The sequence below is a fragment of the Hemiscyllium ocellatum genome, chromosome 29 (genome assembly GCF_020745735.1).
Source record: "Hemiscyllium ocellatum isolate sHemOce1 chromosome 29, sHemOce1.pat.X.cur, whole genome shotgun sequence".
In the NCBI taxonomy this organism is placed as follows: domain Eukaryota; kingdom Metazoa; phylum Chordata; class Chondrichthyes; order Orectolobiformes; family Hemiscylliidae; genus Hemiscyllium; species Hemiscyllium ocellatum.
The window spans coordinates 37,038,798-37,066,721 of NC_083429.1; positions in this window are offsets into that span (position 1 = coordinate 37,038,798).

Consider the following 27,924-nt stretch of genomic DNA (forward strand, 5'->3'; position numbering starts at 1 on the left):
GATACAGACAGACACACACACACAAACACAGACACACACACACACACACACACACACACACACACACAGACAGACAAACACAAATACATTTGCATTATTGGGTGGAGGGAAGAAAACTGGAAGGCAAGTTCAATAGCCTCAGTTCACAGGGTCTATTGTGGTCTTCTTCTTGGCTTATCAAGATTTCCTGTTTTTCAATCTTCTTTCTCCAGTTCTCTTCATTTCTCTGCAGGAGGTAAAGGGCAAATGGTGCATTAACTTAAGTCACTTAGTTACAGGATAAAGCAACAACTGACAACATCTGCTGGGAGAAATAATCGGCTTTCTTCAGGCTTTAGGTATTTCTCCTATAAAAAAGAGAGAGGGAGAGAGATACAAGCAGACAACATGCCCTTCAAGTCCAGAGGCTTTACCTGATATCATTGGCACTCACAAGGTGTTCAGCTACCTAGCAACCAATGAAAATATTATTGTCAAGCTGATGATCTTTGTCATGCACAACTGCTCATGACTATACAAACCAATCAGCTATTTGTTGCTGGCCTGATCTTATTCTGCATACGTTCTGGGTCTGTGACTACTAAAATATCTTTCCCCACTGATTCAATGAAGAAGCAGTGTAAACATCACAACCAATGAATTTCAGTAGCTTGTATTAAAAAGTGGTGCAATTCCTTATACAGTTATAGAGTCATAGAGCTATATCACATGGAAATAGACCCTTCAGTCCAACTTGTCCATGCTGATCAGATATCCTAAATTAATGTAGTCCCATTTGCCAGCATTTGACCCAAATCCCGACCTGCCCACCCTACCCCACCACCCTACCCCCAAATCATGCACATATCCAGATGCCTTTTAAATGTTGCAATTGTACCAGCCTCCACCACTTCCTCTAGCAGCTCATTCCATACACACATCACCCTCTGCATGAAAATGTTGTCCCTTAGGTCCTTTTGAATCTTTTCCCTTTCTTACACCTATGCCCTCTAGTTTTGTCCTCTCATACCCTGGGCAAACAAACGTTGTCTGTTCACCATATCCATGGCCCTTAGAATTACATAACTTCTATAAGGTCACCCCTCAGCCTCCAGTGCTCCAGGGAAAATAGCCCCAGTTTATTCAGCCTCCCCTTATAGCTCAAACCGTCCAACCCTAGCAACATCCTTGTAAATCTTTCCTGAATCTGATCAAGTTTCACAACATCCTTCCTGTAGCAGGGAGGCTAGAATTGAATGTAATATTCCAAAAGTGGCCGAACCAATATCCTTTCTGGATTTTAAAATGGTCTTTTTTCCAGTTTAATCCACAATCAAAAGCAAGGAAAACAAAATGATGCAGTATTTCCAGTTTGTCAGTCATGGAACAACATGCTCATTTCACAGCCCTTGGATATGGTCAGCTGTCCACTTGTAGCAGTCACAGACAGGAGATATATTTCATTACAGTCCAAGAGGGTGTGGAGAAGCACAGGCATGTGTTTACAAGGACGGAGTCAGGGGGAAGGAGAAACCTAAGGTAGAAGGGATGTGTGCAGCATTGGAGCCATAGGGAGGGTGTAGAGGAGCAAGTTGGGCATTATGAAGGTGTAATGTTGGGGCTTAGGAGCCAGGGAGGACAATGAAAGCAAGGTTCAATGTGGGACTCTCTGCATGGAAAGAATGAGTAGAAATGGTCTGTCAGGTTTGTGCAAGGCCAAAGGGGACATGGTGACTTGTGATAGGTACCTGGTAACAAGATGGATTCCAGTATTGACAGTGTCCCCATAAGCTGCATTCCTTGACATCATTCACCAAAATACAACTGGAAAATGACTGGGATGACTTGAGGATGTGTGAAGTCAGTTTCGATTTGATGAATAAAAGCACAAAGATCCATGTCTGCTGGATACTAGGACACTGAAGGGAGAAATACATGAAGCATGTGTTTGCAGACTGCAACATTTTACTTGCAAAGCTTACAAAGTGGACATACTTCGGATTCAAATACTAGTCAAAGGTAATTTACAATATTGGGTCTTGAAAGTTAAATGTTGCCATTTTAAAAATGCAGGTATCATGGCAATGACTTCACAAAATGCAAATACTGGCCAAAATGACCTATAACTTGTGAAACCTGTGGAGACAAATGCTTCATCATCTGCCATGTAGATTATTATGAAGAACTATACTTAACGCAATGAGCCATTTTGTGGTTGATGTGGGTTTGGGATGCAAGATTGATCAGAGGGCATCATGTTCACTCAGGGGGAGGCAAAGATCTAGTGGTATTAACATTAGTCTTTTGATTCAGGTAATGACAGATGGTAGGATTTGAATTCAATTTTTAAAAAAAACCTGGAATTAACATTCTAATGATGATCATGAAAACAATTGTCAGGAAAACTCCATCTGGTTTAGGGAAGGAAACTGTGATCGCTACTTGCTCTGGTCTACGTGTGATTCCAGACCCTTGGTTTTACACTAACAGTACACAGTTGGGAATGGGCAAGACATTGCTGGCCTGACCAGCGATGCCCTCATCCTGTGAATTAGTAAAATGAACTTTCTTTTGAAATGCCTTGTTGCTCAGTCAGCCAGTGTGGAAACGTCAACAAGCCGGTGTCCATGCTGAGGTTGAAGCTGAATGAATGAAGGAGATATGGCTCGTGTTATCAGGGGACTGCATTTCTCACTGTGTGGAGGAGTGTGGACAACCCTCTTCTACAGGATATGCCCCCACTGTCTGTTCTCAGAGCTAAGGACCTATTTTACTCCTTATGCTCCCAACTTTATTGCTGGCCAGAGTCACCACCCAGCTGCTGGTGCAATATTGGTCACTGTGGCAGTTTCCCTAAGAAAGTGAAGGCAGATACAGGAGGACCTGGGCTGACAGCAGGCTCAGGAGTGGCAGCAGGATAAGGTCAGACAGAGGTCACAGACACAGGGCTCCTCAGGATGAATGGGGCCTAAAGTGGCACCAAAAGTCTTTGCCTCCAACTCAATTTTCCGGGGGAGGGCAAGGGGGTGGGGGTCGAGGGGGGAGGGGGGGAGGGGGTGTGTTGGGGGGAGCGAAGTATGGTGTCAACATACACTGTGAAGGAACGAGGCCAGATTCTAGAGTAGGACATCGGAGCTGGGGGAGTGGGAGGTCACAGTCTCCCAGTGACAACAGCTCGGAACTTTGATGTGATTGGTTCCTCCCAGGGAGCAACAAGTGACCTTTATGAGTTCTTTCAGTCATGCACCTACAAATGTATCAGGACAGTGACAGATACCATCAGCACAAGGTTGCACTGCCCTTCATTTTGTTACTCAGTGATAAGGTCGGTGCTGCAGTCTGGGCAGGAGGACTCAGGAACATAACTGGCTTTCCCCACCTGCAGGGTGCCATTGACTGTACACATGTTGCACTGGAAGGGCTCACTCACAAGATTGCAGTATTTATCAATGGGAAGGGCTTCCTTTCTAGTTCTCTAATGTCCTTTATGGAAGGACAGGTGATCTGTGAGATCATTGTTACTACATTCTGGAGGTGTGTGCCCTCTACCACCACTGCCACCACTCTGCCATCCCAGAATGTACCCGTGGCATTTGAGGGTTCAGGAGCATTATAAGGCTGGTTCACTCCCTGTATAACACCCCAACAGATGTGTTGCACAGTTACAATGTTGTCCATTTTTTTTTACCAGAGCCAGGGTGAAGCAGTCAGTAGGGCTGCTGAAGATGCAGTTGGATCCATCTCAAGGATACACTCAGTACAGCCATTATCCTGCTGTACTGTACTTCACAGAGTTAGAGCAGTCAATGAGGTGATATGATACAAAAACAGAAATAGCTGCTGAAATTCAGCAGGTCTGAAAGCATCTGCAAAAAAAAGAAGAGTTAACATTTGAGTCCAGTGACCCTTCTTCAGAACTGATAGCAGCTGGGAATAAGTGGTATTTATGCTGAAGCAGAAGTTGGGGGGAATAGTGGCAATGGGAGGGATGAATGGATAGAAGGAGACAGAACCCAGAGAGAAGAAAGGGGTAGATTAACAAGGAGATAATAGATAGCACTCCAAGACAGAAAAAAATAGCTGGATGGGTGATAACAGGAGCTAAGAGTATGAGAAAATGAGTAGCTGTACCAAATGTAATCCATATAATGTGATAATGGGCTGCAGAGTATGTGGGTAACTGTGTTAAAAGTAGGCGCATGTCATAATGGGACTGAATGTGGGGGTGGGGAAGAACATGGAAGCATAGAATTGGGCTCCAATGTTATTGAACTCAATGTTGAGTCCTAGAGGCTGCAGGGTCCCCAAGTGGAAATGAGATGTTGTTCTTTGAGCTTGCGCTGAGGCTTAGTGGAAGCTTCAGCAGGAGTGTGACAGATTGTTAGCGTGGGAACACAGCGGTTTGTTCAAGTGGCAGGCGACTGGAAGCTTGGAGTAATTTTTGTGGACGGGGTCTAGGTGTTCTGCAAAGCAGTCACCCAGTCTGTTTTTTTGTCTTAAATAAAAACCAAAAGAACTGCAGATGCTGTAAATCAGAAACAAAATCAGAAATTGCTGGAAAAGCTTAGCAGGTCTGGCAACATATATGAAAAGAAATCAGAGATAACTTTTCGGATCCGGTGACCCTTCCTCAGAACACAGGATGTGAAACGTTAACTCTGATTTCTTTTCACATATGTTGCCAGACCCTGAGCTTCCATTTCTGTGTTTTGTCTTGCCATTGTAGAGGAGACCACAGTGTGAGCAATGCACAGAATAGAGTAAATTGAGTGATGTACAGGTAAATTGCTGCTCTCCCTGGAAGGGAGGTTTGGGGTCTTGGATAGTGAGAAGGAAGGAAGTACATGGGCAGGTTTTACATCTTTTGTGATTGCATGTAAAGGTGCCATTGGGTTGAGAGGAGATACTGATAATGAAGGAGGAGTAGACCAGAATGCCCTGGAACTGATACGATCATTGCTGAAAATTGGGAGAATGGGAAAAGTCTTTTGATGCAAACATTTATTAGATTCCCTACAGTATGGAAATAGGCCTTTCAGCCCAGCAAGAAGAGTAACCCACTGAGCCCCATTCCCCTAACTAAGGTACCTTACACTGCGGGCAATTTAGCATGACCAATTCACCTAACCTGCACATCTTTGGATTATGGGACGATTGCCGGAGCACTCACAGGAAACCCAAGTAGACACAGGGAGAATGTGCCAACTCCACACAGACAGTCACCCGAGGAAGGAATCGAACCCAGGTCCCTGGTGCTGCAAGGCAGCAGGGCTAACCACTGAGCCACAGTGCCACCCCCTACAATGGCAATAATAATAAGAAAGCTCTCCTTGTACATGCCAGAGCTCAATTGTGCTACGAGCAATGTGTCTTTGAGGCTACTATGCCATTAGACTGCTGGGTAGGGGCCACACTGGGCTGCCAATGGGTGCAGAGCGATCTTTTAAAGACTGCCAGGCATGCCAGATATTGAATGAATATCCACTGAGTTGTGAGTTCTTCTCGAAACAGTGCATAGCAAGTTGGGGTTGGTATTAGGTGAGAGGATCACTAGAGAGTAGAGCAGGTCATTAATGAGGCCAGTTTGATATGATACTGTGAGAGATATCTTCTTAGGTGTCACAGAGAGAAACCGCCGAAGAAACTCACGAAACTGACAAACATGCAAAGAGCACCAGCACGATGGCTCAGTGGTTAGCACTGCTGCCTCACAGCGCCAGGGACCTGGGTTTGATTTTAGACTTGGGTGACTGTCTATGTGGAGTTTGCACATTCTCCCCCTGTCTGCTTGGGGTTTCTTCCCGATGCTCTGGTTTCCTCACACAGTCCATAGATGTACAGGTTAGTTGAATTGGCCATTCTAAATTGCCTGTAGTGTTAGGTGTATTAGAAGGAAATGGGTCTGGGTGCGTTATTCTTCAATGGGTAGGTATGGACCTATTGGGCAAAATGGCTTGGTTCCACACTGTAGGTAATCTAATCTAATCAACACAACATCAGGCCCTGGAAGTCTCAGCTTGTTTACACTGGTGGTTATCGGACTGAAGAAAAATGAGAAAGCAGAAGAATGACCTTAATTTTCAAAATGCCAAGCGGCATAGGGGATTTAGGTATTGGCGTGACATTTATCTTGTGCCATGAATACTAAATTAGGTTACACAGGTACAACATTAACAAGTGACATGCAAAATTATTTTGAGCAGCATTGTGTGACGTGCACTGCTGTAGTCTAACAGTATTCTCAATAGTGTACTTAATTTCACAAGCAGCTTAATGTTTCTGTCCTTGAAAATCCTTGACTATACAGTCAAACCAAATCTCGCTTACATTTCATTGGAGTCTCGGCATTGCAGTTATGTCTTCTGACACCAGGCAATCTAGTAGCATATTTTACTTCAACAGAGAACGTTCAGCCACAGGCAATATACAAATCATCATCTTATTTTGGTATGTAAAGCATTAAACTTCTTTCTTTCCCTGTATTTCCATTTTAATATTGAAGAAGTTCAATCCTAAGAGAGGGGTAATGCTCAAATTGAAATAGGAAGGTAAGAAAAATCCAATAGAAGTTATCGGTTTAAAATAAAATAAAAAATGCTTAACATAGTTAACAAATCAGACAGCATTTGTGGAAAGAAACATTATTACATTTCCATCAAATTCTATTGATTCTGTCTAATCATATGATGACTTCCTAAGCTCCCTGTTACATATCCCTGATGTAGATTCAAACATTCCCCTGAAGGGAAGTGAGTTGAAAGCAGCTTCTGGTTAAGGATCCACTATTTTTCCTCTTCCTTTTGAAAAACTGAAGTGACATTTGTTACTTTCTAAACTGTGGAAGATCAAAACAAAATGCATTCAAGCGATTTGTAGTCATTTCCTTTCAAATCTAAACTTTGAAGGCCTCAGATTGAGGAGAATTATGAGATTTTAAGATTATTATTTCCTCTGGTAAATTTTATTTAATAATATTGGTCACATTCCTTGATCATGTTAGAACTTAGGTTTTCAATTATTTCTGATTCTTTTTATGTCTTCAAGTCATAGAGAAAATATTTGTTTAACTTGCTACCATTTTATTATTTCCCATTATAATTTCCCCTCTCAATGCCTCTAAATTACCCAATCTTACTCTAAATAATCTCTATATTTTTGCATGCATGTAGACATACCTTCAAAATGTTTCTTTATTTATGCTAGGTGACTGTCATATCTGATCCTCTTATTATCTTTGATTGGTTTCTGAGGGCTTCCCAATCCATTAGATTACTCATCGTTTTGACAATATTCTACAACCCTTTGTTAATTAATGGATGTCTTTAACTTAGCTGGTTATCTATCAGTGGACTATTTCCACAATCACTGCCATTCCTCCCAAACTTGGGGCCTTCACTTCTTCAGGAAATGCGTGTTAGCTGAAAACAATGAATAATTTATTGAAATATTCAGTATTTTCAGATTCCAACAAATCTTTTTATCTTGTTTTCTAATTGATTCTTTTTTTACCTACATATGAAATCTTGTTTACATTTAGGTGTAATTTTCATACTTTACACATCATTCAAAACTTCAATGCATTATATTATGGCCACTCCTGATTATAAGATGACAGGGATGTGAAATGAATGCTGGATTTGCTATCAAGACAATGAATGAACAGAAAGGCTAAGAAGTCCTGCCTCACTACACAATACTAAATCCAAAATAAACTGCTCCCCACTTTTTGTTTTAGTATGTTGTTCTAGTAAAATGTTTTTAACTATCTTTTATCATCCTTATTTGCCCAAAAGCCTAAAGACCTCAATGACTATTACATTGCCCTTATTGCATAGACCTCTCATTTCTTATTTTATACTTAGTCTAAAATGCAACTACTATTAGGGATTTCTAAAATACCCCATTAAGTGTTTGCTTGTGAACTTTGTTTCTTTTTACTTTCACCATATTGGTTCCATAGTCTATTTTTCTCCTTGAAGTAAGTTACATAGCCATAACGGTATGTCTAGAAGTGTTCTCCAAACCCTCCATGTAGATTAGTGGATGAAATAAAGTCATAGAGTCATAGACCAGTACAGGATGGAAACAGGCCCTTCGGCCCAAACTGGTCCATGCTGACCATCGTGCCCATTCAGCTCGTTCCATTTGCCCACAGGTCCATATCTCTCTAAACCCTTCCTATCTTATCCAAATGTTTTTAAAATGTTGCTATTAAACCTGCCTCAACCAATTTCTCTGGCACCCCATTCCATATACGCATGAAGAGGTTGCCCCTCAGGTCCTTCTTAAATCTTTCACCTCTCACCTTAAACCCATGCCCTATAGTTTTCAATTCCCTAGCCTGCGAAAAAAGACTATATGTATTCATCCTATCTCTGCCGCTCATGATTCTATACACCCCAATAAGGTCACCTCTGATTCTCCTACATCCCAAGGAATAAAGGCCTATTCTGGCCAACTTGTCCCTATAACTCAGGCCTACAGTCCTGGCAACACCCTTGTAAATCTTCTTTGCACTCTTTTCAGTTCAACTATATCTTTCCTATAACAAGGTGAACAAAACTGTATACAATACCCCAACTGTGGCCTCCCCAATGACTTATACAACTATAAAATAACATCCAACTCCGATACTCAAAGTCTTGACTAATGAATGTTAGCATACTAAATAGCTTCTCCACCACCCTGTCTACCTGGGACGCTGTTTTCACCAAACTCTGTACTTGCACTCCTAGGTCCCTCTGTTTGACAACACTTCTCAGGACCTTACCATTTACTGTCTAAGTCCTACCTTGGTTTGACTTCCCAAAGTGCAACACCTCACACTTGTCTGTATTGAATTGTATTTGCCAATCCTCAGCCCACTTCCCCAACTGATCAAGATCCCTCTGCAATTGTTGATAACCTTCCTTGCTCTAAATGATACCTCCTAGTTTTGTATCATTTGAAAACTTACTCATCATGCCTTGTACATTCACATCCACATCATTTATTAAAATAACAAATAACAAAGGTCCCAGAACTGACCCCTGTGGCACACCACTAGTCACAGGCCTCCAGTCTGAGAAACAACATCAACCATTATCCTCTGCTTCCTACCATCGAGCCAATTTTGAATCCAATTATCTAGCTCTTCCTGGATCCCATATTTCGACTGCTGTGCCGGACCTTGTCGAAGGCCTTGCTAAAGCCCATATAGACAATATCCACTGTCCTACCCTCACCTACCTTCTTGGTTACCTTTCTGAAAAACTCTAAAAGATTTGTTAAACATGTCGTCCTGCACACAAATCCATGCTGACTATCCCTAATCAGACTTTGTATATCCAAATGTATCGTCAGTATCCTTTCCAATAATCTGAAGCATGCCAACAATAATGAAGCATGCCTTTGGTATGCCTTTGGAGTCAGTTAGGTTGTCATTGAAAATCTTATTGAAGTTGCCACATACTCAGTTCCAGATTGGCCATGTGTAATTGTTCATACCATCTTCTAAATGTTATATGTATGAAGACTGTTTCATCTCAATCCTCTGTAACTTCCATTGGATACAGGATACAGAGAATAGACAGAACACAGGATTTCAAGGCTTTGCCCCTTCATCCAGAACCAGAGGGCACAGTTTAAAAATAAGGGGTACACAAGTTAGAACAGAGTTGAGGAGAAACTTCACCCAGAGAGTGGTGGATATATGGAATGCTCTGCCCCAGAAGGCAGTGGAGGCCAAGAGTTTGGAGACTTTCAAGAAAGAGATGGATAGGGCTGTTACAGACAGTGGAATCAAGGGTTATGGGGATAAGGCAGGAACAGGATACTGATTGTGGATGAAAATGTGTTGCTGGTTAAAGCACAGCAGGTTAGGACGTTTCGGGCATAATCCCTTCATCAGGAATCAGGAACCTGATTGTGGATGATCAGCCATGATCATAATGAATGGTGGTGCAGGCTCGAAGGGCCGAATGGCCTACTCTTGCACCTATTGTCGATTGTTGATTGTCTATTATCACTCCCACAAAAGCAGCTTCTTCTTCTCCAGCTATGCTCTGCATGTAACCAGGCACTTCCTCCTAAAGTTCACATGGGTCCTATTTAAAAGGGTCTCTATCTTCTTTGTGCCTGATGTAAGTATGAGTACTGACAGCTGGTAACAAATGCTGCAGAAACAGTGCCTCATATCGCTTGTGTAACCAATACTTTTCAGGCACCATTCATAGTCCACTGAGTTCCCCATTATCTGTGAAGAGGGCAAGTAGGACTGTCCTAATGGATGACTCTGTGTTCCAGCATTTATACTGGTTAACTGGCTCATTAGCTGCCTGAAAAGCAATAATAGATTGTAATTACATGTATCTCATGATTGAATGCTATTTATTAAATTTCCATCAGATCCATGTTGAAGAAAACCTCAAGTTTCAATATAGTCCCCATTCCTGTAATTTTTAATTGGCAAATATTAGTTGTAATTTAGAAGGAGTCATTTTATTCCTGTTCTTTTTCAATCTGAGGACAGATGGACACATGCGATAATATAATCAATTATCCTTTCCCAAGTCTTGTTTTTACCAATTATTCAGTATTCCTCTTTAGATTACAACAGGATGTTCTCGAAGCCATTCATGACACCATATTAATCCTTTCATTGAGCAGTAAGGAACAAGGATTCATGAAAAAAAAATCAATAAGGCGAAATTACTTTCCTCACAAGAAAGTGAAATACAAGTTGTAGCAATTAACAGACAAAAGAAATACTGAAAGACGTTCATCAAGTCCTTCAGCACGGAGACAGGCCCTTGGGCCAAAATAGACCATGCTGACCAAAATGTCCATCCACGTTAACCCCATTTCTCTGCACATGGCCTATATCCTTCTAAACTTTTTCTACACATATATTTGTCCAAATGCCTTTTAAATGTTGTTAATGTCCCCCCATCAACCACTTATGCTGGCAGCTCATTCCATATGCATACCATTCTCTGTGTAAAAACGTTTCCTCTCAGGTTCCTATTTATTCTTTCCCATCTAATCTTAAACTGATGCCCTCTCATCCCCAATTCCCCAACTCTGGGAAAAAGATTGAGTGCATTCACTCTATCCATGCCTCTCATGATCTAATACTCCCCTATAAGATTCCCCCTCAGTCTCCTACAAACCAGCTTATCTAAGCTTCCCCTTTAACTCAGTCCCTTGAGTCCTGGCTACATCTTTCTAAATTTCTTCTGCACTCTTTCCCGTTTAATCACATCTTTCATATCGTGAGATGACCAAAATTGAACACAATACTCCAAATGCAGCCTTACCAACATTCTGTACAACAGCAATATAACTTCCCAACTTCTATACTAAGTGCCCTGAATGATGAAGGCCGGTTTGCCAAAAGCTTTCTTCACTGTCCTGTCTACCTGGGACTACACTTTTAGGGAACCGTGCACCTGAACTCTTAAGGTCCTATCATTCAGCATGAAACTCCGACCTTGATTTGACTTTCAAAATGCAAGACCTCACATCTATTTATATTAATCCCCCTTTGCCTTTTCTCAGCCCATTTATCAGCTGATCAAGGCCCTGCTGCAACATCTGAGAATCTTCCTCACTGTCCACGATACCACCTATTTTAGTGTCATCTGCAAACCTACTAACCATGCTTCACACATTCTCATCCAAATCATTGATATAGATAAACAGTAATGGGCTCAGCACCAACCCCTGATGCACACAGGTCTCCAGTCTTACAAGCATCCTTCCAGTATTAGATGAAAGTGAAGACTGCAGATGCTGGAGATCAGAGTCAAGATTAGAGTGGTGCTGGAAAAGCACAGCTGGTCAGGCAGCATCAGAGGAGCAGGAAAATCGGCATTACGGGCAAAAGCCCATCATCAGGAACCTTCCTGATGTAGGGCTTTTGCCCAAAACATCAATTTTCCTGCTCCTAGGATATTGCCTGACCTGCTGTGCTTTTCCAGCACCAGTCTCATCCTTCCAGTATTACACTCTGCTTCCTACTATCAAGCTAATTGTGTATTCAATTTGCTAGATCTCCCTGGACTCCACGTGATTTAACCTTCTAGAGCAGCCTACCATGTGAAACCTTATCAAAGGACTTACTGAAATCCATATAGACTACATCTACCACCCAGACCTCATCAAAATGCCTGGTCACTTCATCAAAGAACTCAAATTTGTGAGGTATGATCTTCGGCGCACAAAGCCATAGTGACTACTCCTAATCAAACCCTACCTTTTCAAATACATGTATAGCTTATCTCCCAGAATCATGTCAAGTAACTTACCTACTACAGATGTTCCCAGGATTTTCTTTGCAGCCCTTCTTGAATAAGGTTTACAATATTCACTACCCTCCAATCTTCCGGGAACTCACCTGTGGCTAATGATGATGCAAATACACCAGCCGGAGCCCCTCAATTTCTTCTCTACCTTCTTGCAGGGTTCTTGGATATGTCTAGTCAAGACCAGGAGATTTATCCACCTTCATACACTCCAATACATCCAATGCCTCCTCTACTGTGATGTGGACTGTCCCCAAGATATTACCAATAATTTTCCCCAGTTCCCAAGTCTTCATGTCTTCGCCCATGAGGAGAAATATTCATTAAGGATCTCACCCATCTCCTGCGGTTCTACGCATACATGTCTACTTTGGTCCTTGAGGGGTCCTATTCTCCCTCTGGTTATTCTTTTTCATTTAATATACTTAAAGGATCTCTTTGGATTCACCCTTATCTTCTCAGCCAAGGCTATCTTGTTCCCCCTTTCACCCTTCTGATTTCCTTCTTCAGTAAACTGCTGTATTCCCTTTTACCTCCAGGGAGTCCCTTGATCCCAGCTAACTGTACCTGAGCCACGCCTCCTTTTTTTTCTAGTCAAAGCTTCAATGTTACTTGTCAGCCAGGGTTCCCTAATCCTGCCAACCTTGCCCTTCACCCTCACAGACCTTGAGGTATGATCTCCATACAGACCTTGAACTCTAGCTAACTCACTTTTAAAGGCCTCCCACTTGCTGGAAGTCCCTTTGCTTGCTAACAAACTACTCCAGTAAAAAATGAGGTCTGCAGATGCTGGAGATCACAGCTGCAAATGTGTTGCTGGTCAAAGCACAGCAGGCCAGGCAGCATCTCAGGAGATGCTGCCTGGCCTGCTGTGCTTTGACCAGCAACACATTTGCAGCAACAAACTACTCCAATTAACCCCTGCAAGCTCCCATCTAATTTCATCAAAATTCACTTTACCCCAATTTAGAACTTGAAGCTGTGGACCAGTTTTGCCTCTCTCCATAATTATTTTAAAATTAGTACAAGTATGGGCACTGGTCCCAAAATGCTCCCCCACTGTCACCTCAGTCACCTGTCCTGCCCTATTTCCAAAGAGTAGGTCGAGTTTTTCTCCTTCCCAAGTACGGTCCTCTATGTACTACTTAAAGAAATTTTCCCAAACACACTTAACGAATTCTACCCAATCTAAACCCTTAACATTATGGCAGTCCCAGTCTATGTTAGGAGCATTAAAATTCTTCCCTCACCTCCATCCAAGGCCCTAAAGGTCTCGTCCCTCACCCCCATCCAAGGCCCTAAAGGAGCCTTCCTCGTCCATCAAAGTTTTACCTATGCATCCACTAATATCATTTATTGTATCTGTTGTTCCTGATGCGGTCTCCTCTACATTGGAGAGACTCGACGCCTCCTAGCAGAGCGCTTTAGGGAACATCTCCGGGACACGTACACCAATCAACCGCACCCCCCTGTGGCCCAACATTTCAACTCCCCCGCTCACTCTGCCGAGGACATGGAGGTCCTGGGCCTCCTTCACCGCCGCTCCCTCACCACCAGATGCCTGAAGGAAGAACGCCTCATCTTCCGCCTCGGAACACTTCAACCCCAGGGCATCAATGCGGATTTCAACAGTTTCCTCATTTCCCCTTCACCCACCTCACTCCAGTTCCAAACTACCAGCTCAGCACTGTCCCCATGACTTGTCCTACCTGCCTATCTTCTTTTCCTCCTATCCACTCCACCCTCTCCCCCTCCCGACCTATCATCTTCATCCCCTCCCCCACTCACTTATTGTACTCTACGCTACTTTCTCCCCACCCCCACCGTCCTCTCACTTTTCTCTCCACCCTTCAGGCTCTCTGCCTGTATTCCTGATGAAGGGCTTTTGCCCGAAATGTCGATTTTGCTGCTCCTCGGATGCTGCCTGAACTGTTGTGCTCTTCCAGCACCACTAATCCAGAATCTGGTTTCCAGCATCTGCAGTCATTGTTTTTACCGCATTAAAATTCCCCCAACCCTATTGTTCCTGCAAGTCTTCCCAATCTCCCAGCATATTTGTTCCTCTAATTCCCATTAACTAATTGGGGGTCAATAGTACAAGCCCAATAACGTCACCATCACCATCTTATTTCTTAGCTCCATCCACAAAGCCTCACTAGATGATCCCTCAGTCCTACCTAAAGTACCTGTACACTGGCACATTAGGCTGACAGTCTTGTCACCCTTTCGCCATGTTTCTGTAATGGCTATAATATCCCAGTCCCACATACCTATTCATGCTCTGAGTTCATCAGCCTCAACTATCAGCTCTCTTGCATTGCAATCGATGCAATTTAATCCAATAGGTATTCCTCACTCCTTGCTGTGTTCCAGCCTGACCCTGTCTCTGCAACTTGTTATTTCTGTTTACTGTATCTCTGTTCAGTCTCACACTTGCCTCCTCTCTGTTGAGGATCCTACCCCCCTGCCAATCCAGTTTAAACCCAATAGCAAGTCTGCCTGTCAGGAGATTGCCCAGTTCAGGTGCAACCTGTCCCTCTTGAACAGGTCACCTCTGCCCCAGAAAAGATCCCAATGATTTAAGAATCTGAATCCCTGCCCCTTGCACCAATTCTTTAGCCACTCATACATATCCTCCTGTTCTTGCCCTTGCACATGGCACTAGAGGTAATCCAGTGATTACCAACATTGACTTCCTGGTTTTTAACTTTTTTCCTAGTGGATGTAACAGAGACCAAAACGTTATTATACAATGCCAGATATGGTTTATTGGTCGCATTCTTCCCTCTCTATTAAAAAATGTAGATTTGAGAATAAAACTCTATGTTGATCAGTCAGTCGAGTAGCAAGGGTATGCTGCATTATTAGAGGTTTTAAGTTTTATATAAGAATTGAATCAAAAGCCCACATCTAGTCTCTCAAATGCACATAAATGTTCTAATCACACTGATTTGAAGAGGGGACAGAGGGTTAGTGTAATGTTCAGTATTTATCCTTAACTGGTCAGGATCATGTTATTGCTAATGGAAAGTTGATGTCCACAAATTTCTTGCTGCATTCCCTACATTACAACAGGGACTTTCATTTAAAGTAAATTATTGCCTGTACAATACAATAGGATATCATGAAGTTGGAAAAATGCTGCATAAATGCAAATTTTTCTTTATCTTTTGGATGTCTACTACAGGACCACACAGGTGTTGTGAAAACATTGTTATCTCAATGACACATGAAAGAAATGCAAATAAGTGAAGAAAATTCTTCGTGGAGTGCTACCTTCACTGCTATATGACCACTCAACATTGTTACAATTAAATCACTCTTCCTTGAGGATTTCTCCCATGAGGTTGATACCCTGTCACAAAATAGCTGAAAAAAAAGTTTAATTACTTGCATCTCACTGTCTTCAGACAAATTCACATTCAGAAATCTGCTCTAAAAACTCTGTTCACATTTTGACATCTGTGATAAATTGCAGCACATGAGCCAAGACAATTCTTAAGATTCTAACACAATCAACAATATACTCAATAAAATGAAACACAGCATTGGGGAAAAAAAAGGCCTAATGATCTTTTCTCTGGCTATTAATTATTTCAAAAATATCTTGTTCCAGATTCAGATTTTCACTGAAAGCTGATCAGTTCTTCCTTGGGCCAAACTCATTTTTGCTTTTTGATATCTACCTGTTAGCATTTGAGTGTTATTGTTTGAGGGTAAAGAGAATAAAAAGGATGAAAACATGAACACAGTTCACCATCTGTGGAGGAAGTAACCAAGCATTCTATCAGCAAAAGGGTTGTTATATACAGTGATATACAGTGCTACCATAATATTCTTGGCTGAGTGAAGCTCATTGTTTTCCTATCAATGTCCATGGGAAATGATTCTGCCAATGTTGGAGAATCACATTTTTTATCTACTTTGGATTCTAAGAATAAAGCAAATAACTTGCCAATCCCAGCTTCTGGCCTTTGTTTCCTGGTGAGAGCAATGTGTTATTCTTTGGAACCCTGGAATTAGATGTTATGAAAAACTGATTAGATATTTTTGCTACTGTGTTTGGTTCACAGCAAATTCCGTATTTTCTGAAGGTATTGAGTGAGCAATGAAGCCATTTGATACCAAGTATCCATGCACATAATTGGATTCCCAATCAAATCACAATTTCAAAAACTAACATTTAATTCTCCCTGCCAAAAATAAAATTGTCAGCACGCAGAGTCAGAGGCATGACTGGAAATCTTTAATGAAGAGTGAAACATTTCAACAGTAAGGTTGAGAATTGTTAAAAGTGCATCCGAGATGTTCACGCATGCAGCTGTGAACAGAATAACTTAGAAACAGGGAGCAGCAAAGCCAGGCAGTTATCGCCAACAATGAAAAAAACAACGGGCTGGAAGAAAATGGCTGTCTTGAGAGATTGTAAAGGAATGTGAAAGTTAGAGTGCCAATGCTTGTGAATTCCCATTGTCTTTAAATGCAATTTCTTATTAGGAGCACTGGGAAAGTGAATTGATCGTTGCTGCATAAATTCCTGTGCATTATTTCCATTATTATTACACACTGAATAATCTCAAAGGAAGTCAGTGTTTGAATCCAATGATGTCCAGAGAAGCAAAATCTTGGTTTAAGTTAGTGTTTAATGTCAGGACCCTCCAGATATTGAGGCACATCCATGTGTTGCAATTGTTCTGAAAAGAGAAACTTTCTTTAGGGGCCTCTGCACTGCCCAGAATGCCACACATTTGCCACCAATCCTGAGCTGAGGATTAATTTGGGCACTTGCCCTGGAATTGGTTGACTATTCTATCTATGGTATCATTTCAAAATTAACCAGCTCCATTGATATAAGCATGACAACCAACAGCCCCTGTCAGCATTGTAATCCAACACAAGTGCACCCCCTTTACCCTTTACTCCTGGCTCCTGAAACCAGCCAAATCCAACTCCATCACCTCTTTTACCAGACCTGAACAAAAATACCCTAGCTCTAACCATTGTCCAATCTGCCCTGACCCGACATTGATGCTGTCCAGATGTTTTCGGCCAAAACTTACATGAATCCTTAAATGTTTCTGCCCCACAATATTTTCTATCCAATTTCCAAATATTCACTTCAATGTTCAATACTTCTCCAGTCATTAAAATAAAGTTCTCATTTTCTGCACAGAATGCTGATGGTCATCAAGCAAACTCTTGTGTTTCCACAAATGATTGTTTTCTGGATGCTGAGCTGAAAGGTTCATTTCGTGATGTTTCGTCACCATACTAGGTGTTACGTAGTAGATGTTACCTAGTCTGGAAATGAACCTTTCAGCTCAGCGAGCAAACCTACATCCAAAACCTCTGTCTGAGCTACAAACCTTCTCAAAATTTGCTATGAATATTTTCTAATCATGCTCTTGGGCTTTACTGACTTGAGCAATAACAAAGGAATTTTGACGTTTCATTGGAATCAAAGAAATATATGATGGCCACAATCCATCTTTAATCTTTTTATTTTCCTCTCCTTGACCAGTCTCTTCCCTCCTACATCTGGGAATCATCTGACATCCAACATTTCAACAGATTTCAGTATCTCACCCCTAATCATCCTCTATCAATTCTGAAGAAGAGTTATGTGACTCACCAGTTAACTCTGTTTCTCTCTGTAGGTGCTGCCAGATCTGCTGAGTGGCTCCAACATTTTCTACTTTTGTACCATGCTGGAAAATTTAACTCTCAGTAAGCTACATTGATTTATCAATCAAGATATTATTAATAATAAATTAGAATGTAAATATGCTATATTAGTCTTGTGGAAATTTTAAAATGTAGCTTTTTCATATCTGGAGGTAAGTTTCCACAGGTGGAGCCAATGTTAGGTTGCAGGACCTACTGATGGGAATGTTTACTTTCTCCTGGTTGAATGAGGAAAGTAATATCAGATATTGATAACTTGTCATCCAAGACAAGCTTCTGATTAGCCAAATAAAATTGACTTTCATGGACCAAAAATACCTGTGCAGAATAAATCTAAACAGATGCAATGTCCCTCAGAAGAATGAAAGATGGTGAAAGAGAGTATACTCTCATGTTGGAGATAAAGTTACCATAGTCCCACACTCTTGTAAGAGAGAGAGAGAGAGAGACAATTGGAAGGAGTTTAACTTGGAGCCACTGTACCTCAGGCAATGGAAGAGGTTGAGAAGGCGACTCCTTCATGGTTACATTAGCTTGTACATGAATTTAACAAATGCACCTAGCATTAGCTCTGTGATACAGTTAGTGTTCGGGTTAGGGTTATCCCGTTATACAGCCAACTGAGCTAACTAACCACCAACTACTGTAGGCAATATGGATTAAAAACTAAAATAGAACAAAGAATGGTATACAGGCCGACCACCGTATCTGCAGGTCCTGTTACAACGGTTTCAGTTACCCACAGTTTACTCCAGCCCAAACATATTACAGGGAACATTTCAGAACCAGGGACCAGGAGGCTGCTGGGAAGGTAAATTTCCCCCCTAAAAGAATGGGTTCACTACTATCTGTGGTTTCGGGCTTCCTTGGTAGGCCTTGGGATGAATCCCCGACGGGTATAGGGGTCTATATATAGTACAATATTCATGAAAATATTCAAGAAAACATTATTTTTCAATTGTACAGTTGTTATTTGGATAAAGTTAATATGAAACTTTTGCTCTAAAGTTAACATTTCTCTCAGCTATTTGCAACCTAGAAACAATCTAAACCACATATTCCATGGAGACCGGACATTTGCTGAACCTGTCAACAGCATGACGTCAAGTGAAAATGCTTTTGTTGTCTTAGAATGATGTGGTGTGTCTCAGTATTAAACATTTGAAGCCACAGCAGACAGTCAAATTATGTTTACAGTGGATCAAATCCATTGTTTCTATATTAATTTAATTAGTTTTTTTGAGGAGCATTGCACAAATATATTTGATACCCAAATACATCCAAAGTGAAAGGTTCAAAATGAAGGAAGATTTTCCAAAACCTGTTTTCTGCCAAAAAATCCAATTTTCTGCCTAGCAGGTATCAAATGAGAAATTTGCTGCCACCTGCAGAATAATCCCCTTTAACTCTTCTGGCGATTTTATCGATTTTCATTTTCCTCCAGCCAGGTTGTGTGATATTGTGGTGTTTTTTTTAGCAGAAACTTGTTCTGTTTTTGTTGGATACTGTGTGTGTGTGTGTGTGTGTGTGTGTGTGTGTATGTGTGTGTGTGTGTGTGTGTGTGTGTAATGAGGGCATTCAAAGGTTTTTGCAGAAATATTGCAGTTTATTCTGAAACACCTCTTTGTAATCTGAACTGAATTGTGCACTGAAAATTGAAGTCTAGTGCTTTTTTTTCCTGCAGTTTGCTGTCTGTTGTGTTGAGATAAAATTCATCTGCTATAAAAATGAACACTTTATTGTCATAACGGCAAAATAAAATGGTGGGTTTGCAGGAAAGCATTTTGAAAAACATGATTCATGTTAGCCCAGTGTGACACATCTCAGTAATTAATCAAGTTTCTGGAAGGTGCTGATGTGAAAGGACACATCTTGCATTTAGTGTGGTTGGTGGACTGTTAGTCAGCTCCCATGACTCTCATCATCTATTTCACTTTAATAGTTGAGCACTTGGAAAATATATTTGCAAGCATGGCCAAAGTTTACTTGCTGTCTCGATTTTCTCCCATCTGTGGGAGAGCTCCTGGCTCTTACTTTCTGCTTCTCATTGCTAGCATAATGACAAGAAAAGCACCACATATATATCCTGTGGATTTTTATTTGTAAATGTTATGTAAGTGGTGAAAATACCCCTATTGGAATAATGGAAACTGCAGTATACTTCAGTAGCAGTAAGTTATTTAACCAGCTTCAATGAAAATCTCAGCTAAGCAAAATGGTTCGCTGGTTATATAACATAATATAAACATGACATGAAGTGAGAATTTACGGTTATTTATAGAACCATGAGTTTAGCTTTATGAGATCTGTATCAAAAAAAAGCTTGTACTTATTTGCAATTGATTATTTAAAACATTTAATGATCTGAATAATATAATTTTTAAAGAAATACATTTTATGTGTTAACATGAATAGTATTTTCCAGTTAGCTGAGAATACAAATTATGCCAATTGAAATGTAGCCCAGGGCATCCATCTAATCTGTGACTTGTCCTACCCACTCACTGTTGGAGTCATAATAATTATTCTTTGCCTCAACTCTTCCAGTCCCATATTGCCCATAGTTACAGTGACTAAACTTTTAGTCGAGACAGAAATTTTTAAAATTATTAGAAGTTTAATCCAAAAATTCACTTGCAACATCAGTTCAAAAATAATGAACAATATTTTTACTATCAATGATACAGTAAGTGTTGTGTCTTACAGAATCATAACTCTATTTTTTGCCTTGACTTTCCTCCGTGTTTGACTCTTCATCTGATGTCAATTTTTCCACACCACTGCTTTGTCTCCCATATTTTATCTGTTAGAAAATGCTGCAGGGATATTTTGTTTTGTGCCTATATTTCAAGCTATCAAGTAGTTAAACATGGCATGGAGCATTTATCATGATTCCTTCTATCGTGTTCCAGGTAGCCTAGTTCTTCAGTTTTTTTCCAGTTCCCGGTTATCATATTTTCCTATTGGTGTTTGCTCTTTTCATCTGTCAGCCTGCCAAGGGTAATGCAAAAACATTTAGCTAACCTTTATGACACTAACACCACAACATAGAGCACATCAGCGATGAGCGAACATGGGCTGGGTTTTCCCACTTCAGGCCAGGTGTTTTATCCAGTGAGATTGATGGTGCTCAGTTTGCCACAGCTTGTGCAATCTTACTCACACAAGCGGCCAGTCACCAACTCACTGATTATGCAACCTGTCCCAGTGGCACCCATGTTGTGGAATCACATGATGGGAGACTCAGAAATGCTCACAGGCTCCTGGGACTTTGCGATGTACATGCTACTGCTATTGTATTTAAACCTTAGCTCCAATGCATTTAAGACACTGCCAGCCAGGACTTGCCTAGTTACTTGAGAAAGGCAAGTTCACTCCTCTGTTTACCAACAGGAGCTGCTGGTGGATGTGGTGACAGGGAGGAAGGCACTGCTGTATCCCACTGACCAACAAAAAGGCCAAACCAGTTGGCCTGGACCAGGGTAATGGGCTAGGGTCAGAGAAGTGTCCTGGGTGTAATACAATGCACAGCAGTGTATGAAGAAGGTGAATGACCTCTGAAAGGGTAAGTGCCACCATCATCTTTCAGCTTCCTTCTTACTTCCAGGACCACCACCATTCATTCTAGCCCTATCACATTCCTCCCACCATGGACTACAACTCTCAGGCACCATACTCATTCAATGGCACTCACCTCCCTCATTCTCCTAAACTGCTGACCAGTTCTGCTGTTTGTGTTTCTTATTCACTCACTGGGTCCTTCTCATATTTCTTCTGCTCATGCATCACCACTAATGGCTTTTCCATCCTCTTTTATCTCTTCTTTTGTATTATTGCAAAAATAAATGGCTCTCAACGAGGCCCACGCCGATCTACCAGGGGAGGGACGAAAGGAACAAATCTTGGATTTGACCAGAGGAGAGCAAATGGTGATGAGCAGACCTCCCTCAACAACTAACCCATTCCCGCAATGCTGCTTCATTTATAACCTGGAGAGGATTGTATCCCTCTTACCCAACTAAATTGTCACAAGGTGCTCCCAAAGCAGTTGGAGAGCAGTCTGTGCCCTGCTGGGAAAAGACAATATAGTAGAGAATCCTTCTGCCCTGGCAAATAAGCTGTGATCTAGAGAATATGGCATCAGCCTGTTGAAGATTTGGAAATGTTACACAGACCCTCATCACACCTTGAAACAAGCCATTGACAAAAAAAAATGAGGGCAGTTGTAGCCTTGATGGTCAATTGAATGAAGCAGATACCCAGTCATTTTAGTGGAAGAAATGTGAGTCCTGCTCGAGTAGATGGCACCATTCGGTGATGATGGCCTGGGACATCCTTCATCTGAACCTGCACTATCTTCTTCAGAAATAACAGCAAAGCCAATAGGTGCAGCTTCACATCATTCTTCCCTACATTCTTGGTGGATCATCACTTACTGCTGCTCCCTCTGGAGGCTATCTGGTAGCTGCTGGCGGTTTCTGTTCTTGCTGGCAACATTGAAATTGTTCTCTTCATCAATATTGTCGTCACTATGAAGCAATGCCACAAGAATTCCAGGCCTGACGTGTCCACATCAGATGTCTGAGCAAAGAGTCATGGGAAAATGGCAGAAAGAGAACACCATTTTATTAATGATGCTGGGGATCCTCACATTGTTCACAAAGAAGAATCAAGTTATGGCCTAACAGAGTGTGTGATGGAGGCTTCCCTGGGAGGGCAATGTCACTCGTCCATAAAAAGCTCTACATGACCATATCCAATTATATATTGTACAGGTAGAAGATCCTTTATCTGAAATGCTGGGGACCAGCTGTTTTTCGGAATTCGGAATTTTTCGGTTTTCAGAATGTGACTGTTTAATGGTGAAATTTTTAAAAATCTTACCAGAGAAGCAGATTTCTAACTACGAATGTGCTTGTCCATGACCCTCCACTTCACATCAGAGTGACATGCATCGAGTGGATGTCGACTTGGGTTAACGTTTTGCTCGCTAAACAACCTTGTTAATGAGGAAAAAAGCTTCACAAAACAATCTTCAGATTTCAGGGTTTTTTGGTTTTTGAATGTTCAAATAAAGGATCTTGTACCTGTATAAACAAAGAGTTCATACTACAAAGGGGAATGGAATTCTAACACTAAGCCAGCAAGGTAGTGTGCCCCAAATAAAATAAAAACATCCTTGAACATGTCCTCACATACTTACAGTTCAGTGTGTGAATGTGGCAGTATTGATAGGTTTTATTTCACTGTTAGTTATGACACATCTTTAAGAAATGCCAAACTTAGTGACACTTGCATCTTAGCGTCAGATTACATTTCCTTAGTTGACATGACAAGGAGGAAATTAGACCAGGAAATGTAATGATGATGATTGCTTGAGGCCATAATTTTCAATGTTCATTATTGAAAAATAAATGACCAATTAAATGAAATTTGTTACTAGATAGGTGATATGACTAAACCAGTAAATGCATGGTTAATGCAATGGCCTCTAGCAAGGCCTTATATTCAAATAAATTTTACTGTGCTCCCAAAGTAAAACGAACACTTTATGCTGCCCAATATATTTCCAGTGGCAGCCATCTTGTATCATTAGTGCATTGTTGACTTTGGATCAACAATGACAAGATTTCAACTTTGCATTGTTGTGAATGATGTGCAAACTCTGTTGGGGACACAAGACACTGCCTCCCTATCCTTCATATTCCCTTTTGTACTGTTGTCCCTGTGGCCCAGAAGATCTTACTCCCTTGCCTCAATTCTACTCAGAACCTTTAGATATCTGTTAATGTATTCAATTTACTCCTAGAATTTATGACTTTGTGAATTGCCATTCCCCTGTTAGCCATACACTCTGCCCATGTTGAGTACATAGTAATAGTGACTTGCCACCTTGACTCTGCCCCCAATCCCCAGATTTATTACCTTTAAAATTCCACCCTTCTACTTTGATTTGCCTCCTTTCACTCTAATCATTCCCTCAGCATCCAAGCCTGGCTTCCCTTGACCAGTACAATTGACTGTGTCCAAATCCCTCAGTTGCAAAGATATGGATTTCTGGACACTGGTAGGACCAAGCACCTGACTTAGCATGGCCAATCCCCTAGAACGTAATCAGACAAGATCCTTTTCTGACTGTGGTCTTGCTCACTGATTGGATGATAACCCCGACTGACCGTAGTTTCTCTTTACCAAACTAAGACCTGAATTTGAAATATGGCCATTTGGTTGAAGCACATGCGACATGTTTGTTTTGTAATCTGCTGGCACTTGCTATAGATGTGACAGTAATGCAGTATGGCACTGTACAGCAATAGGCCCTTCTTGACTGCTTAATGCTCTGAAGCGTGACAGGCATTCTGTCTGTCTCTCTGTGCTAAATAGTAATGCAAGCCACAGAAGATGGAGGCTTCAAGTAATCATAATACCAGTGAGTGTGTATAAATGAAGCTAAAAACCAATGGATGCTTCCCATGTTGATTCACTCACTGTGAAAATACCTTGATGCTCACATTTTTGCCTTGCATCGCATGACCTTGCCTTTTTTACGATTTTTCCCCTTATCCAGAGATACCAGGCTGCAATTAATTCTCCCTTGCCTTGCTATTTAGCAAAGATGCAAAAGAAGGAAGTATATCATGGTGATCAGCGGCTCTCAGTGAAGTCAAGAGGGATTTCTTTGCTCGGGGGTCCAGGCACAGTTAGTCAAGGATAAGCTCTGGTCCTTGAAAACTGCTCAGGTTGGTCAGCGTCAGGATACTCTCAATCATAAGGAGACAGAAGGTGAATGCCTGGCTGCCCACCACCTATCTTGATTCCTGCTGTATGCTGTCTTTCTCCTGGCATGAGAGAGGGGTTGGTATTAAGGGAAATGAAAGTGTCTGTTGCTGTTGGTGTAGGTGGGAAGGTGTCCCAAGTGAGTAGGTAGGCTGCACAGAGGGTGTGCAGGGTTAGTGGTACTGGACATTGGGCTGGGAAGTAGTGAATGAGGGAACACGTTGCAAGCATTAATGAGAGTGGTACTGAATGAACCTTGTCTGAAGATAGGTACAATCACAGGTTTGGAGTTAGTGTAAAGTATCATTGAGAAGATAGTGGCACTTATGATGATGGAGTTAAGGTTATTGACCCTATTCCAAGAGTGCTGTGCATTCCTCCAGATAGTTGAGACTGCACTCACCCAGGTGCCATTGGTCAAGATTGGCATGATCTGTTGTCCCCTAGGTCTCTTTTATATCTTTCCCCTCTCACTCTAAACCTATGCCCTCTAGGGGAATGAGGAAGTCCCACCCATGCACCAATCCATCCAATAGGACCTCCAGGTCTTTGTCCACATAGTGGCACACCAAATTCCTTCTGTCTGCCATGTCTGGGGCAAATGTCAGAAACCATGCAGGGCAGCACCTGACCAACAATACTTGTCCTGGTTGCACACTGAGCTTTGAGAAATAGCTTGGGTGCTAGTGAAGCTAGTAGAGTCTGGGACATTCATTGATGGCACCTGGGAAGATTGGGTCAGAATTGGTTGTCAGAGACTCCACAGGCATGTGATTGGTAATTAATGCATGACGGTTGTTGTTCACTTCACAGAGAAATGGCAGAGATGCTGAAAACTTGGGGCTCATAACAATCACAAAATCTTGGCACTTATTATTAGCTCAAATAATAACATTCCAAGATGAGAATTGCCAGGCTTCATGGGGAAAAAAACCCTCCCAAAACCTCAACTCAATTTAGATTTAGTAAAAGAATATATAAGATTCAGAAAAATGTTTTTCCCTCTCCAAAATCATTTTATTTCATCAAAGACACAATTATAGAGTCATAGAGTCATAGAGATGTACAGCATGGAAACAGACCTTTCGGTTCAACCTGTCCACGCCGACCAGTTATCCCAACCCAATCTAGTCCCACCTGCCAGCACCCAGCCCATATCCCTCCAAACCCTTCCTATTCATATACCCATTCAAATGCCTCTTAAATGTTGCAATTGTACCAGTCTCCACCACATCCTCTGGCAGCTCATTCCATACACGCATCACTCTCTGCATGAAAAAGTTGCCCCCTAGGTCTCTTTTATATCTTTCCCCTCTCACCCTAAACCTATGCCCTCTAGTCTGGACTCCTTCACCCCAGGGAAAAGACTTTGTCTATTTATCCTATCCATGCCCCTCATAATTTTGTAAACCTCTATAAGGCCACTCCTCAGCCTCCAATGCTTCAGGGAAAACAGCCCCAGCCTGTTCAGCCTCTCTCTATAGCTCAAATCCTCCAATCCTGGCATTGTCCTTGTAAATCTTTTCTGAACCCTTTCAAGTTTCACAACATCTTTCTGATAGAAAGGAGACCAGAATTGCACGCAATATTCCAACAGTGGCCTAACCAATGCTGTACAGCCGCAACATGACTTCCCAACTCCTGTACTCAACACTCTGACCAATAATTGAAAGCATACCAAATGCCTTCTTCACAATCCTATCTACCTGGGACTCCACTTTCAAGGAGCTATGAACCTGCACTCCAAGGTCTCTTTGTTCAGCAACACTCCCTGGGATCTTACCATTTATTAAATTTATTGAAGGAAGTCCAGAATTGACGATCCATACCTTACCACAATCATGACAACATTTTTTTAAAAAAACTTCCCTTTCTTTGGCAGTGACAGGGAGTGTTGAAGGTTCCTGAGCAGCTCATACACAATGCCCATTCTATTCATGATAATACTATGAAAGGGACCTTTAACAGAAATTATTAACTCACAAAGTTATCTGGTTCGAGGTGTCCATCTATGCATGGTCCTCATTGATTTAATTGTGGGACCATTGCAGAAGCCCAATTTTGCACACGAGAAAGGGACAATGTTTGTAAATATATAGATAAATAACTCTATAAGAATTAGTATTGGTCAAAACTCTCTCACAGTATCAGACCATGAGAAATACCATAACCCATCAAGCACTACTTTTTTCATTAAATTCGTTGTCACAGAACCATCAAAGTTCAAGCAACTCTATGCACTATTTGGAATCAGAGAAAAATAAGCAATGGCATATGCAATGTGGCAGGGCTCACAAACTAATCTGGACCAATAGCAATAAGGAGTCACCATGGGCAAAGGACTCAAATGCAATATTTGCATGCCTTTAATATTGAAAACTGTGGTCTACACTCAACAGGATTTGCACTTCTCCATGCAAGAACATCTCCTCCACATTGGGATTTGAACAACAGCACACAACTGTGGTCACCAGATCAGATTGTTCATAACACTGTGAATGAAGGTCATGATTTGGAGATGCTGGTGTTGGACTGGGGTGTACAAAGTTAAGACTCACACAACATCATGCTTGTGATGAACCTGATGAAGGAGCGGCACTCCGAAATCTAGTGTCCTTCCAATTAAACCTATTGGACTATAACCTGTGATTTTTTAACTGGTGGCCTCAATGAAAATTTAGGATTCAAAATAATCCATCTCAACAGAAACAGTGCTGTGACTTAACGTTGGACTTAACGTTGCAAATATGCCAGATGTCGTCACATGTGAAATTTTTTAAAGTAAGATACTAATTTTGGCAATGAAATATATGACCAAAATGCCCAATATTGGAGTAATTTGCTGACTGCCACTTCTTAGATGTCTAGGAATCCTGATGGCCTCCCCTCTTTGAGGACAGAATACATTCAAAAGATCTATCTTATTGTTGTGAGACAATTGACTGAAAATTTGATGGAACAGAATCATGACTAATGTGCTATGGAGACACGAATATGCATACAAAAGAACCATAAATTGAAATAATTGAGAATTGTGCAGAACAGCTCTGTAATCTTCTGTTAAAGAGAACAATGGTCCAAAGATCACTGCTGTAATCAGTTGCAAACTTTTTTTCTGTTTATGTCCTCCTCTTTCATGCATTGTTTATGTCATTGACACTGATTTTAAAGTACTCAAAGCAATAATTTCAAATATTAT